This window comes from Mus musculus, chromosome 11, assembly GCF_000001635.26.
Source record: "Mus musculus strain C57BL/6J chromosome 11, GRCm38.p6 C57BL/6J".
NCBI lineage: Eukaryota > Metazoa > Chordata > Mammalia > Rodentia > Muridae > Mus > Mus musculus.
In genome coordinates, this window is record NC_000077.6 from 53,085,919 (window position 1) to 53,097,949 (window position 12,031).

The 12,031-nt window shown below is 49.6% G+C and overlaps 1 protein-coding gene across 3 annotated transcripts in view; it reads left to right on the top strand.

Moving 5' to 3' along the window:
• Positions 1-12,031, top strand: part of Fstl4 (follistatin-like 4) — a 427,962-nt gene that overhangs the window by 321,430 nt on the left and 94,501 nt on the right. The gene's annotated exons all lie outside the window — the stretch shown is intronic.

Sequence of the window (12,031 nt, forward strand, 5' to 3'; positions counted from 1 at the left end):
GAAGCTGCTCCAGGCAAGCTCAGGGCTTAGCCCTGAGACAACAGCGGTGACATGGTAAGCCCGTGCCTGTCCCTATATCTACAAATTACCTACTGAGGGAAATGGTCCAGGGCTCAAGGTGGGGAAGCCCACCCAGGATGGACATCTGCCATGTGGTCAGAGCACTGTGCCAGTTCGCAGTGCAGAGACATCACAACTCAGAAGCCCGAGTGCCGCAGTGGGTTCACAGCATGCAGCAGAGCTGGCTTCTGAAAGCCACATCATTAATTTCAGGTAATAACCCAGCATTAATAGCTGATGCTAAACCCGTCTAGGTGAATTCATTAATCCTTACAACACTCTATGAAGGAGGAGCTATCGTTATTCCTCTGCACAGATGAAGCCCAGAGGCCCCATGCATTTGATAACTTGCCCATTTTCCAGACCTAGAAAGCTACAGGACAGGGCTTGAATCCAGGAGCCTGGCTTCAAAGCCCAAACTCTTGCCCACTCTGCTCTGACTCTCAAGTACCTCAAACAGCTTTGGTCACCAGCATGTGTTTCACAAGGACCCTTTTGGCACCTCAGATTTGGCAGCTGTTGTCTTTGCAGGTACCTGTGGCTTGGGAAGGGGGATCTATTCAGCCAAAAGATAGACTGTTGATCCCAACTCTACCTGCTCCACTCCCAGCATCCCGTCCCACAGTGGCCAGTCCAACCCAGCACGTGCTTCTAGAATCTGTAAAGGACTAGATCAGAGCTTTGGGGCTAAATCCATAGAGGGCCAGAATCAACCTGACAAGCTCTTTCTGGATCTCCATGTGTCCGGCCTTAGGTATCTATGGGCTGTGAGTAGATAGTTGCACTGGGGGCCAGTCAGACGCACAGGATTCATTCACATACAGGAAGCAAAGCACAGGGAGATGTAGCTGATAACTAAGCCAAGGCTTTTGTTACTACTTAAAACACTTATTGCATTAGCCAATAAAATATAGTACCTCACTTTGTGACAATCCTTATGAAAGGTACAGCATGTAGTCCCAGTTAAAGATGGGGAAACTGAGGCACTGAGCAGTTAAAGAACCTGCCTGTGGTCACCCAGATGGAACCCAAAAGACCAAGGACCTAGCAGGGATCATGGTAATCCCAGAGCCCCCTCCATATGTCTTAGGAAGCCACGTGCCACCCACAAGTCTACATGTTGGATGTTCTTTCTCTATGCTTCCAGCATCCTGAAGCTTGTGTGTGCCATCTTCTGCCTGATTTAGTCCATCTTTTTATTCATTAATCAAGGGACTGATTCTTCCCCTGACTGTCGGCGATGTTGTAAAATTCAATTAATACCCTTTAGCAAAATGCTTTGAGATCCCACATGTGGGATACGACACATTAGCGCAGAATTATTTTTTGGTGCTACTGTTTGACATGAAATACCATCCCACTGATGTCTGAAAAGAGCCTTTTTCAAGGGGCTTTGATGGACTGTGCCCACCAAAAGGTATAGGCACTGGGCTGGAGTGATGGCTTAGTAGCTAAGAACATTTCCTATACTTCCAGAGGACCTGAGTTCAGTTCAGCACCTATGTTATGCAACTCACAGCCACTTATGACTCCAGCTCCAGGAGGTCTAACATCTGCTTCTAGCCTTTGCAAGCAAGTGAGCATATACCCACTTATATCATAACACACATACATACGAGCGCACGCACGCACACACACACACACACACTACACACTATAGTCAGAGATCTCAGAGGGGTCCCCTGTAGAACCCACAGCTAAGCTTTCCTGATTTCCCCTTTACACCCTGAGCCCCTGGAATCAGCAGCAGGTCACCCACACAAATGTTCCCTGGCAGGGGATGTGTGGGCCCTGGAGGTTCTGCAGACCTGGGAACAAAACCCCTTATATTGGTGAAATTTTCACTGTAGTGAGGCTCCTGGACACACACCAGCAAGAACACTAGGATTTGGAACACTGGAGGTGCTCTGAGAACAGCCCAGAGGGAAGGCAGGGCAAGGTGGGTGGTAGGCAGCAAAATTTAAATATGATAGATCAGGGATGGTCTCTTCCAGAAAAGTGCAGCTAAGTCTTGTGCTAAGAGTTTAGGAGAGTTGGAAGACAGGAATGCTAGAGGGCCTTTCTGAGGTTTTAAAGAATCTGTAACAGTTGGTCAGGCAGGAGGTGCCTTTGGTCACCAGGGCAACATGAAGCTCCATTTGGTTAAGACTAGGTCCCTTCAGCTGGGCGTGGTGGCGCATGCCTTTAATCCCAGCACTCAGGAGGCAGAGGCAGGCAGATTTCTGAGTTTGAGGCCAGCCTGGTCTACAGAGTGAGTTCCAGGACAGCCAGGGCTATACAGACAAACCCTGTCTCGAAAAACCTAAAAAAAAAAAAAAAAAAAAAAAAAAAAAAAACTAGGTCCCTTCTCTGGAAAAAAGGGTGAGGTCTCGGGATCCCAAGAAGCTGGTCTGAGGACCATTTTTCTCACTAGATGGAACAGAATCTTTGTGGCAGTTTTCCTGGGGAGACAAAGACAAAAGGTCTATTCACCCTGGATAAGAAAGACATTTTGACACTGTTTAAAGCCATAAGATTGGACAAGGCCATTGACCTGATAAAGGTGGGTAGGTAGAGAACAGCCAAGATCAGGGACGTGGAAGAAGTCAGAAAGGTGAGGAAATGCCAGCAGCCAAAGACAATGCAAATCAAAGAGGAAGCAATGTCCTGGGAACAAGAGAAGAGTGGAGCGGCTAGCTGGGCTGGATGGAAGTTGGTCTGAACAGAGCCTAAGAGCCTGCTTTTGCTAGTTTGTAGTCTTTGCTACTTTAAGGAGCGTTTCCTCCGTGGAGGGATGTTAGAAGTCAAAAGTCTCCCATGAGTTTAGGGCAGGGTTGCTAGGGAGCCTTCCTGAGGTTTTAAAGAAGTTTGTAACAGTCAGGTAGGATTGTCATAGGCAAGGATCTTAAAGGAAATGGGCATTCTTCAGGTGTCCAGAGATGCCAACATGGCCACTTCAGGCACGAGGGGCCAGAGTCAGGCCTCAAGAGGACAGAGTGACTGGGCTAGCCCATGGCAATCCTCCAGTCCACAGCCTGGTCTCAGAGAGGGGCAAAGAAAGGACCTATTTTAATTTTCTTCTTGGGCTTCCACATGACAAAGGAGAAATATCACCCAACATTATTATCTCTCAGAAAATACTCTCTGGAACCATAAAGAGGGAAATACAGCAGAGCCAGCCCACGAAGGTTGCCCCTAAATCAGCAGCCTCTAAATTACCACGGTGGTACTCTCTAATTCCTGTGGATGAAAACATTAAAGATGACAATGTCCTTTTAAATCAAACTCCCTGGGACTTGCTGGACAGAGTCCCTGGGCTTTCCCCTCTACTCCCCCTCCCACCCACCCCCCAGATTTTTTTTCCTCTTTTCACCTTGTAATGAGATATAAATCATAACTTGTGGGGGCAAGCTCTAGTATGCAAGCTGAGAGCATGGATTTTCTGAAAATGAAGGTGTTTGGTTAATGGGAAGTGTCTCATCCCTGGGTGGGAACAGGAGTGTCTCAAGTAGAGTTTGCTATTTTAATGTCATACTTCTAAAGTATATTTTATTCTCAGGCTGGTCTGGCTGTCTGTGGCATCACTATGATGAATCCGATGATCTGATGGCACCCCAGAGACTAGCGGCTGGCTGCCTGGCTCCCCCAAAGGGGACTGCTGGACTCAGGTTATACAGAGGCAAAGACAGAACTCCTAGAGCCTGACCCTGTAAGGCAAGGAGGCACCTCTCAGAAAAGGGCACAGAAGCAGGATGGAGCCCTGCTGCCTGGGTGCTGCCCGTGCTGGCCTAGCTCACTGTCTCAATTAGGGTTTCTATTGCTGTGAGCAGACACCATGACCTCGGCCACTCTTATAAGGCTGGCTTATGGTTTCAGAGGTTTAGTCCATTATCATCATGGTGGAGGGCATGTCAGTATGCAGGTAGACATGGTGCTGGGGAAGGAGCTGAGAGTTCTACCTCTGGATCAGCAGGCAGCTGGAAGAGAATCAGGCACACTTCCTCCAACAAGGCCACACCTTTTCCAACAAGGCCACACACCTCCTAATAGTGCCACTCCCTATGGATTTCTGGGACCATTTTTGTTTGAACTACCACACCTAGCCAACTAGGTGCAAAAGCCCCCCATGGGATCCAGAGTCTGTTACATCCCAGGATAGGCAGGAGACAAGGAGTCACAGGTCAGAGCAGCCGTACTGGCAAAGTCCCAGATATGCAGAGCTGTTGCTGTTTCTGGGGTAAGAAACAGGTAAAAGGGAAAGAAACTCAGGGTTAGGCTAAGCAGTGGTGGAGACAGCAGGACCCCCACAGCTGTTCTCTCCCGTCAGCTTCTTTCCTCTCTATGGCTGTCCATACTCTAGGTTCAGCTCCTCAGGTCTGAATGGAGAACCAAGGCCAACCCAAGCTAAGTGTGAACTTGTACTATATCACTGTAATGATCAATATTTCAACTCAACAGGATCTAGAATCACCTAGGAGATATTTTCCTAGGAACATCTGTGAAGGGGTTTCTTCATTGGATTAGTTGAGGTAGGAAACACACACACACACCTCTAACTGTAGGCAGTATCATGCTATGAGCTGGGTTCTCAAGTTGCTTTTATAAAAAGAGGAACACAAGTTGAACACCAGCATTTATTTTTCCTGCTGTGCACATGCAGTCTGGCCAGCCACTATGACTTCTCCTCCATGATACCCTCACACTAGAATAGACCTTCCTTAAGTTGAGCTCGGCAGGTATCTTAGAGCAGCCATGAGGACAATGCCTGATACAGCTGGCTGCCGGAGTAAGAGGTCTTGAGGAGGGCTCAAGACATACTTGTCATCTGGCTTGCCCATCTCTGGATGTTCCTGTGGCCACTGAGCTGAGAGAACAGCCTGTTCTTAGAGCCGTATGTGGGGAGTCTAGGGAGGCCACATTTGAGGCTTCCCCTTAACCATACCCCCTGCAGGTATCTGCTTAGTCTTAAGCCAGAGTGCCCATATCAGAGGCCTAGATACTGAAGTGAAGTCCAAGGGCCTCAGATATCCATGACAGGATCCACACACCCTGAAGGATGTAGCGCCATAGGGGTTGCCCATGTAGAACATGCTCTCTGCTCCAGAGCCTGGAAATGAAGCTACTGGGTGAAGAAACAGGACAAGCCAGAGGTTGGACCTGCTCCCATGAAGAGGGAGCTAGGCTCTCTGTGGCCTTGAGGTGCCGAGTCCTCCAGCTGCGTGGCACTAGGTTTCGGGGGTGCTGTGGTAAAGGGTTAAGCTGCGGTCACAGACACTAATGGATGACACTCCAAACACTCAGCTGCTGGAATCAGCAAACAGCCCCGCCTGCTTCCAGACTGATGCGAGCGGAGACAAAATTGCATCTTATTTGCTCTTTTTCTCTTCTTCCTGATCCAAGCTGTGGTCTGTGATAGTTAATCATCAGGTTGCCTTTGTGAGAGAACAGAGAGAGAGAGAGAGAGAGAGAGAGAGAGAGAGAGAGAGAGAGAGAACGAGAACCAGGAGCAAGAGGAGAGCAGGGTCCCTCCAGGTGGCATAGGTGGCATGCCTGTGTGGCTGTTGACCAGATTGACAGCCCAAGGCTTGTTCAGAGCCTCATTTTTCATCTCAGCCCCTCTCAGGGACAGAGGGCCAGCAGCAGCTCGCCCTGCACATTTGGGCATCACTCCTGGCATACTCAGGAAAGCACTGAAATTTATTTCTTCCATTTGAATACAAATGCAATTGAGACCAAAAAAAAAAAAATTTTTTTTTTCTTGTTTCAGAAGCCACTGCTCCAGTTCTGTTTCTCATCAAGTGAACTGACAGCCAAAGAGAGACGAAATAAGCATCTAAGCGTCTGGCTGTGCCGGGTGAAATAAAACCCCTCACTCATTATGGGATGTGGACACAGTGGTGTCAAGCTGTGTTAGCAGCCAGGGTGGGGCCGCTCCCAGGGCAGTAGATTAGTTACTTATGCATCACTGTGATCAAAATACTTTGCAGAATAATCTAGAAGAGGGAAGATTTATGTCACCTGTGCTTTTGGAGGTTCTCAGTCTGTCGTGGTGGGAAAGGCTTGCAGGGGTTAGTGGGAGTAAGAGCATGAGGTGGACTGGGGAGCAGCAAAGAGCAGGATGAGACAGATTTGACTTTCGAAGGCCAACCCCACCCACCCCCAGCCCCCAGGAACTACTTCCACCTTCCAGGGCCCTCCTGAAGGATCCACAGCCTCCCCCAGAATGCACCACTGGCTGAGGTAGGGACACTCAAATCAAGAGCATATGGGGGAGGGGGAGGTTCCAACTCAGATCACAACAGGAAGGTATAGAGATAGACTCTAAGGGCTCTGGGTAGTCTGGAGTCATTCCAGCCAAGAGACAAGAACTCACAGCAGTCGCTTGCCTGACTCTACTTGAGGGCCTGTCGTTCTTTTCCCTCAGCCTCTAGGCAGAGGGAAAGAGACACGTCCAATAATTCTTGCAAGATGTGTGCTGCAGAGTGAGCCTGAGCTGGGAGCGCGTCCTAGAGGAAGGTGGCCTTGGCTGAGCCTTAAAACAAAGATGGATGGATTTGTACAGAGAGGTCTCTGCTTTGAGGTGAGAGGAAGCCAGAGGAAGTTCAAGCATGGGTGTTTCTGAGAGTGAATACTCCACTTGCAGGTCAGCATGGCCCACGGAGCTGAGCCTCCAAGGCCAGGCTCTGCCTCTGTCTAGCATGCCCTGAGCCTCTGACAATTCTAGGGCCTCTATGGCTCCTACTCACATTCTGTGTCCCAAAGGTAGCCAAGAGGTCAATGCCTCTGAGCCAACCTTGCTACTGAGAAGAGCTCTACCAAAGAGGGGTGTATGATGTGCAGCACCCTGTCTCTGACAGAGCCTCTTGTAAATACAGTTTTGCTTCCAACTGAGCTGCAAGGCGAGGAATGTTGCCAGGGGTTGATATCTGGGGCAGGCGTTCCCAAGCTCTTGGCATCTCCCTCAAGGAACTGAAATAAAGGCGCACCTTGCCTCAGACACCCTGTGCCCACAGAAGGCTTTGTCTTCCGAGTGTCTTGTTGGGGAGCTGTAAGCTCAAGAGTGTGGCAGCTCTCGGGCCATTCAAGTCTGGCTAGGACCTGCTTGCTCTGATGGATGCTAAATGTGACAGTTTTATAAAGCCTGTCAAACAGCTCAATACAGGAAAGAGGCAGTTATCAAGGCTGGGCAGAACCAAGCAGACCCACACAGGCACAGGACGGGGCTGGTGCCACTTGCCCAACCCCCTGGCTGTGCTGCATCGGATTCTTGAGCAATTATGGGGTCTCAGAAACAGAAGGACCTCTTCCCCACTACAGAGACACCCCCCCAAAACCCAGACTCAAGATGCTTGCCTCCCTAGGGCCTTCAGACTCACCAGGCTCCAACTGAGAGAGACCGTGTCCCTTGTCCCTTACTCTTAAGCTACCCAGTCAATAAGAGCCAAGGCTGAGCTAATAAAAATAAGCCAGTCAGTTTTTCAAAGGGGAATGATGGTTCTTCGCTGAGTACTCAGTACTGTGCTAAGTACTTTATATTGTATGTTGTTCAGTTCTCAAACGAGTTGCTATTGCTATCCCGTTCTACAAATGGGGTGACTGAGGCCAGACAACAGCAGGACTGTGATTAAAGCCACAACTCCAAAGCATTTACCCCACCCCCTAGACTTTCTATGGGAGAGTGTAAGGAAGTACTTCTGTAAGGCTTCCTGGAAGAAGTGGTATTTGTTATTGGAACAGCTTCTAGAAGGTGTGATGTTTGGAGTGACTCAGGGGAGACACTGCACTACAACAACACCAGAGTGTAGAACACACTCAGGAAACAGGGTGACACAAGATCCTGGAGGATAGGCAATGTAATGTTCACCAGAGCAAGAGGCCTCAAATGTCAGACCAGGGGCAGCCAACCAAAGCTCTGGATCCAGAGAGAAGCAGAAGCAGGGCCGAGCAGTCTAGGATCTCACACCTGGATCTGGTAAAGAGTCATCTAGCCTGCCCCTCCCTCCTGGGACAGCATCCCGGTGGCATCCCAACCTCCTGTGAGTGTAGCAGGCGTGCTGTGGAGAGCTCATCTCCCAGACTCCTCACAGTCGGGGCCTCATGATGCTCTGGCTGGAGGCCTAGCTCTTTGCCTGAAAACTTCCCGGTACCTAGCCCCTGGGAAGTATGTGATGTGAGCCAGACCAGGCAGCCTGGCAAGGCAGGGCTGCCCACAATCAAGGGACTGCTTCTAAGTGAAAGATGTGGAAAGATATTTAAAATCAATACTCCCGAATTAGGTTTTCCTACTGTGAGCCTGAACATACCCCATTCAAACCCCAAATGTGAAAGAATGTCTGGGCGGCACTGAGGCGTCAGCGTGTCTTATGAATTTACAGGCGCTCAGAGGCACTTTGAACAAAAACAAAAATTGTAGAAATTGTTTCCAAACAATAGCCAGGAAGGCTGCCTACCCGTTAGGGTCCTTGCACTCCATGTGAGCTAGCTCAGCCTGGCCTGCATCCCTAATTCCCAGGCCCTCTCTGTGTATTTTACTCAGCGGAGGGTCCTATAAGAGATGGTGTTACTGGGAGGGAGCTCCGCTCATCCACAGGCTCCAGAGCAGCCTCGTGGCTCATGGGTTGAGGTTTTGCTTAAAGCCTAAAGGTGAGAGGTCTTTGTCAAGACTGAAGAGGAATGTCTGAGTGGGTGGGCCTGTATCCAAAATGTACCCCATAGAAATAAGGCCTCTTCAGAATAAGGAGCTCAAATGTGTGGTTTTATGTGCTTGAACTTAGACACCTAGGGATGTTTCTCCAAGCTCCAGGGCCCATTAACTCTCTCTGACTAGCATACAAACTGACTTGCATTCACCACCCTCTGGTATAGCGTTAGATGCCTTACACACTCCTCTCAGGAGGGCCTGGAGGCAAAGTTTATGATGAGTCCCATTTTATGGAAGAAGAAACTGAGGCACTGAGAAGTTAAAGAGTTTGCCCAAACTCAGAGACTAAACCAACAATCAGTGATCCTGCACGGGTCTGACCTAGGTCCTCTGCCTATATGATTATGTAGCTTGGTCTTCTTGTGGGGCTCCTAACAGTGGGAGCAGGGGCTGTCTCTGACTCTTTTGTCTATTTTAGGCACTCTTCCCTCCTCCTGGGTTGCCCATTCCAGGCTTAATCCAAGGGGAAGTGCCCAGTCTTACCAAAATTTGTTATGCTGTGTTCAGTGATATCTATGGGAAACAAGGAGAAGGACTGAATCTGAGAGAAAAGGAACATTGGGAGGGGGAGCTAAGAGGAGAGGAAACTGATATAAGAGAAAAGTAAATAAAATTAATAATTTAAAAAATTGCACAGTCAATAAATAGCACAGCTGGAATTAGGATCCAGGCCCCTAGTCACTGCACAATATCCTAGCTGACATGCTGTGGTCCTTCCCATACTGGGACAGAAAAATTCATATTCCATTGTCTTCAGGTGCTCATAGTAGAGCCAGGCACCAGACAGAGGTCTTGGTGCCCTGGGTGATGAAGCCACTGGCCCAGCTCCCATCCAGAACTCTATGCTTGCAGCTTTTGGTCAACCCTGAGAGCTGTGAGATTCTGACTAACAGGGTCATCTGATATAGTTTGCCCTTAAACATGCGAAACCCAGGAGTCATTCTTGAGACTGGGGAGGGCTCCAGACAGTGGCTGCTTCTTCAGCCACAGGCTGTGCCAGGTGACATCAAGCTGGGTGCATGGGAACATCTGCAGCAGCTGGGGCGACAGGGGTGCTTTGGACCTCATAGCCTGGGTGAGCTTCCATGAGTCTCACTTGTCAGGGAGTTTGTGTAGCTAACCCCAAGTCTAGAGGAGAGATATGAACTGGATGCAAGAGGCTCCGCAGGAGGTAGGTCCTGCATGAAACCCTGGGGAGTTCTGGGAAAGCCCTTCAGAGCATAGGATTCTGGGAAATGATGCCTCCTGAGCTTTGGTGAGGAAGGTGTGAGGTTCGGGTCATCCTCCTGGCAAGGGTAAAGGTTTTGTTTCAGGGTAAGATTAGACAGAACCTTGAGAGCTAGCAGCAGCTTTTAGGGGGCGTATTGGGATACTGGCAGGTGGCTCCTGGCTCAGCCTTCTTCTAGCTTAACCAGATCCCCCCCCCCCCCCCGCCTCTTTACAATTCACTTCAGAACTGAAGTCTTTATTTTCAAGCTTTAGTGACTCCAACTCCACGACCCGCTTTGCCTTATCTTTTCTCTTCTCTGAAGGAGAGCCCCATTTCTTTATAATCAGAGGACACATAAATTCTATGCAGCTCTGGCTGCCTGGGACGTTAGTACAGGCGGCATCAGGACCACTCTCAGGACTTCCCAGAGCAGCTTCCAAAGCATCATTTAGTGTTCCCCTGCCCCAGCATCTTCTGTGACTCCTCTTATCGCCTCACCAAATCTGAGCTCTTGTGCCTATTCATTCTGTCTCTTGCTCAGGCCAGTCCTCCCTACCCAGGGTCTCTTCCTACAGATCTGCTTACATTCTCCTGTGGGACCCCTCTACATACAAACACCATTTGTTTCAGGATGATAGGAACATTGTCTAACTCGTCAGTCTTCCCAGCATCAGACATCACGTACCCAATAGGATTATAGAAAGTCTGAAGATGGCAGCTGAAGAGCTCAGCCAGGAAAACTCCTGTCATGCAAGTATGAGAGCCAGAGTTCAATATCCAGGTCCCACATAAAACAAGATAGACACAGTGGCCTGCCTCTTGTAATCCTAGCACCGGGGGAGGGAAGGAGGAGGCAGGAGGCTTCCTGCAGCTATCAGCCAGCCAGTAGTACAACCTGCTTGGTAAGTTCCAGGTCTGTGAAAGACCCTGTGGACGGTGTCTCTTGAGGAATGGCACAGTGTGTTAGTGACTTTTCTATTACTGTGATAAAACAGCATGACCAAGGCAACTTAGAGACGAAAAGGCTTGTTTGGGCTTATGGTTCCAGAGCATTAGCGTTCACCAGCATCTCCATGAGGATACATGGCCGCAGGTAGGCGTGATTACCAGAGCAGCAAACTGAAGACTCACCTCTTAAACCACAAGCAGGAAACAGAGAGCAAATCATGAGTGCTGTGAGTCGTTGAACTTTCAAAGCCCGCCCCTAGTGATACACCTCTTCCCGCAAGCCCATACTTCCTTAGCCTCCCCAAACAGAGCTACCAGCTGGGGACCAAGTATTCAAATGCCACAAACTAGTGGGGACATCTCTTCAAGCCACAATATGTGGTGACTGGAGATTGTACCCGGGCCTCAATACTTACTCACAGGCACACGCATGCATGTGTTCTAGCACCACACAGCTCACTCAGAATTCAGTGTGAGCCATTTCCAAGTCAGGAATGGGAAGAAGTTGGGGGTTCATCTGGGTCTTGATTACCTGACTCTGCTTTATGAAGGTTGGGCAAGAACTTGCAACACAGAGAGAGTAGTCCAGGCCAAGTCGGGCTGTGGTACTGTAGCACCCAGTGGGAGAGCAGTGCCAGGCTGTGTCTACACAGATGGAAGAAGAAAGACAGTGGGCAGGGCATGCTGCGAAGAGAAGAGCCAGCAGGAACCACCCACAGCAACAAGCCAGAGCTGCCGAGCCACCACAGGCAGCGCTGAGCCTCTCCCTGCCACCAGCTGTCCACATCCATCCCCCGTCCCGCTCCCACCCCAAGGGACACCTGCCTTAAAATCAAAAAGGCACGCCACACTCTAACAATCGGCAGGTGGTGTTTTTAACAACATCAGTGGAGTGGGCCCATAAAGGAAGCAAGTTTTTGATCAGTGGCAAACCAACCTGGAAGCCCGAACTTGGAGGATCGGCTCCTAGATGTGTGCTTGTAGTTCCAGGGGTAGGAATGGATCAGCAGCCCCTGCTGGCATCTGTGCTGACCACACCTCTCTTGCTGTTTCCTGATCTTGCTCCTTTACCCTTGCCTCAGGCCAGGCTGGTACAGCACTTGGAATCCCCTCTGCACAGTACAAAATCCTCA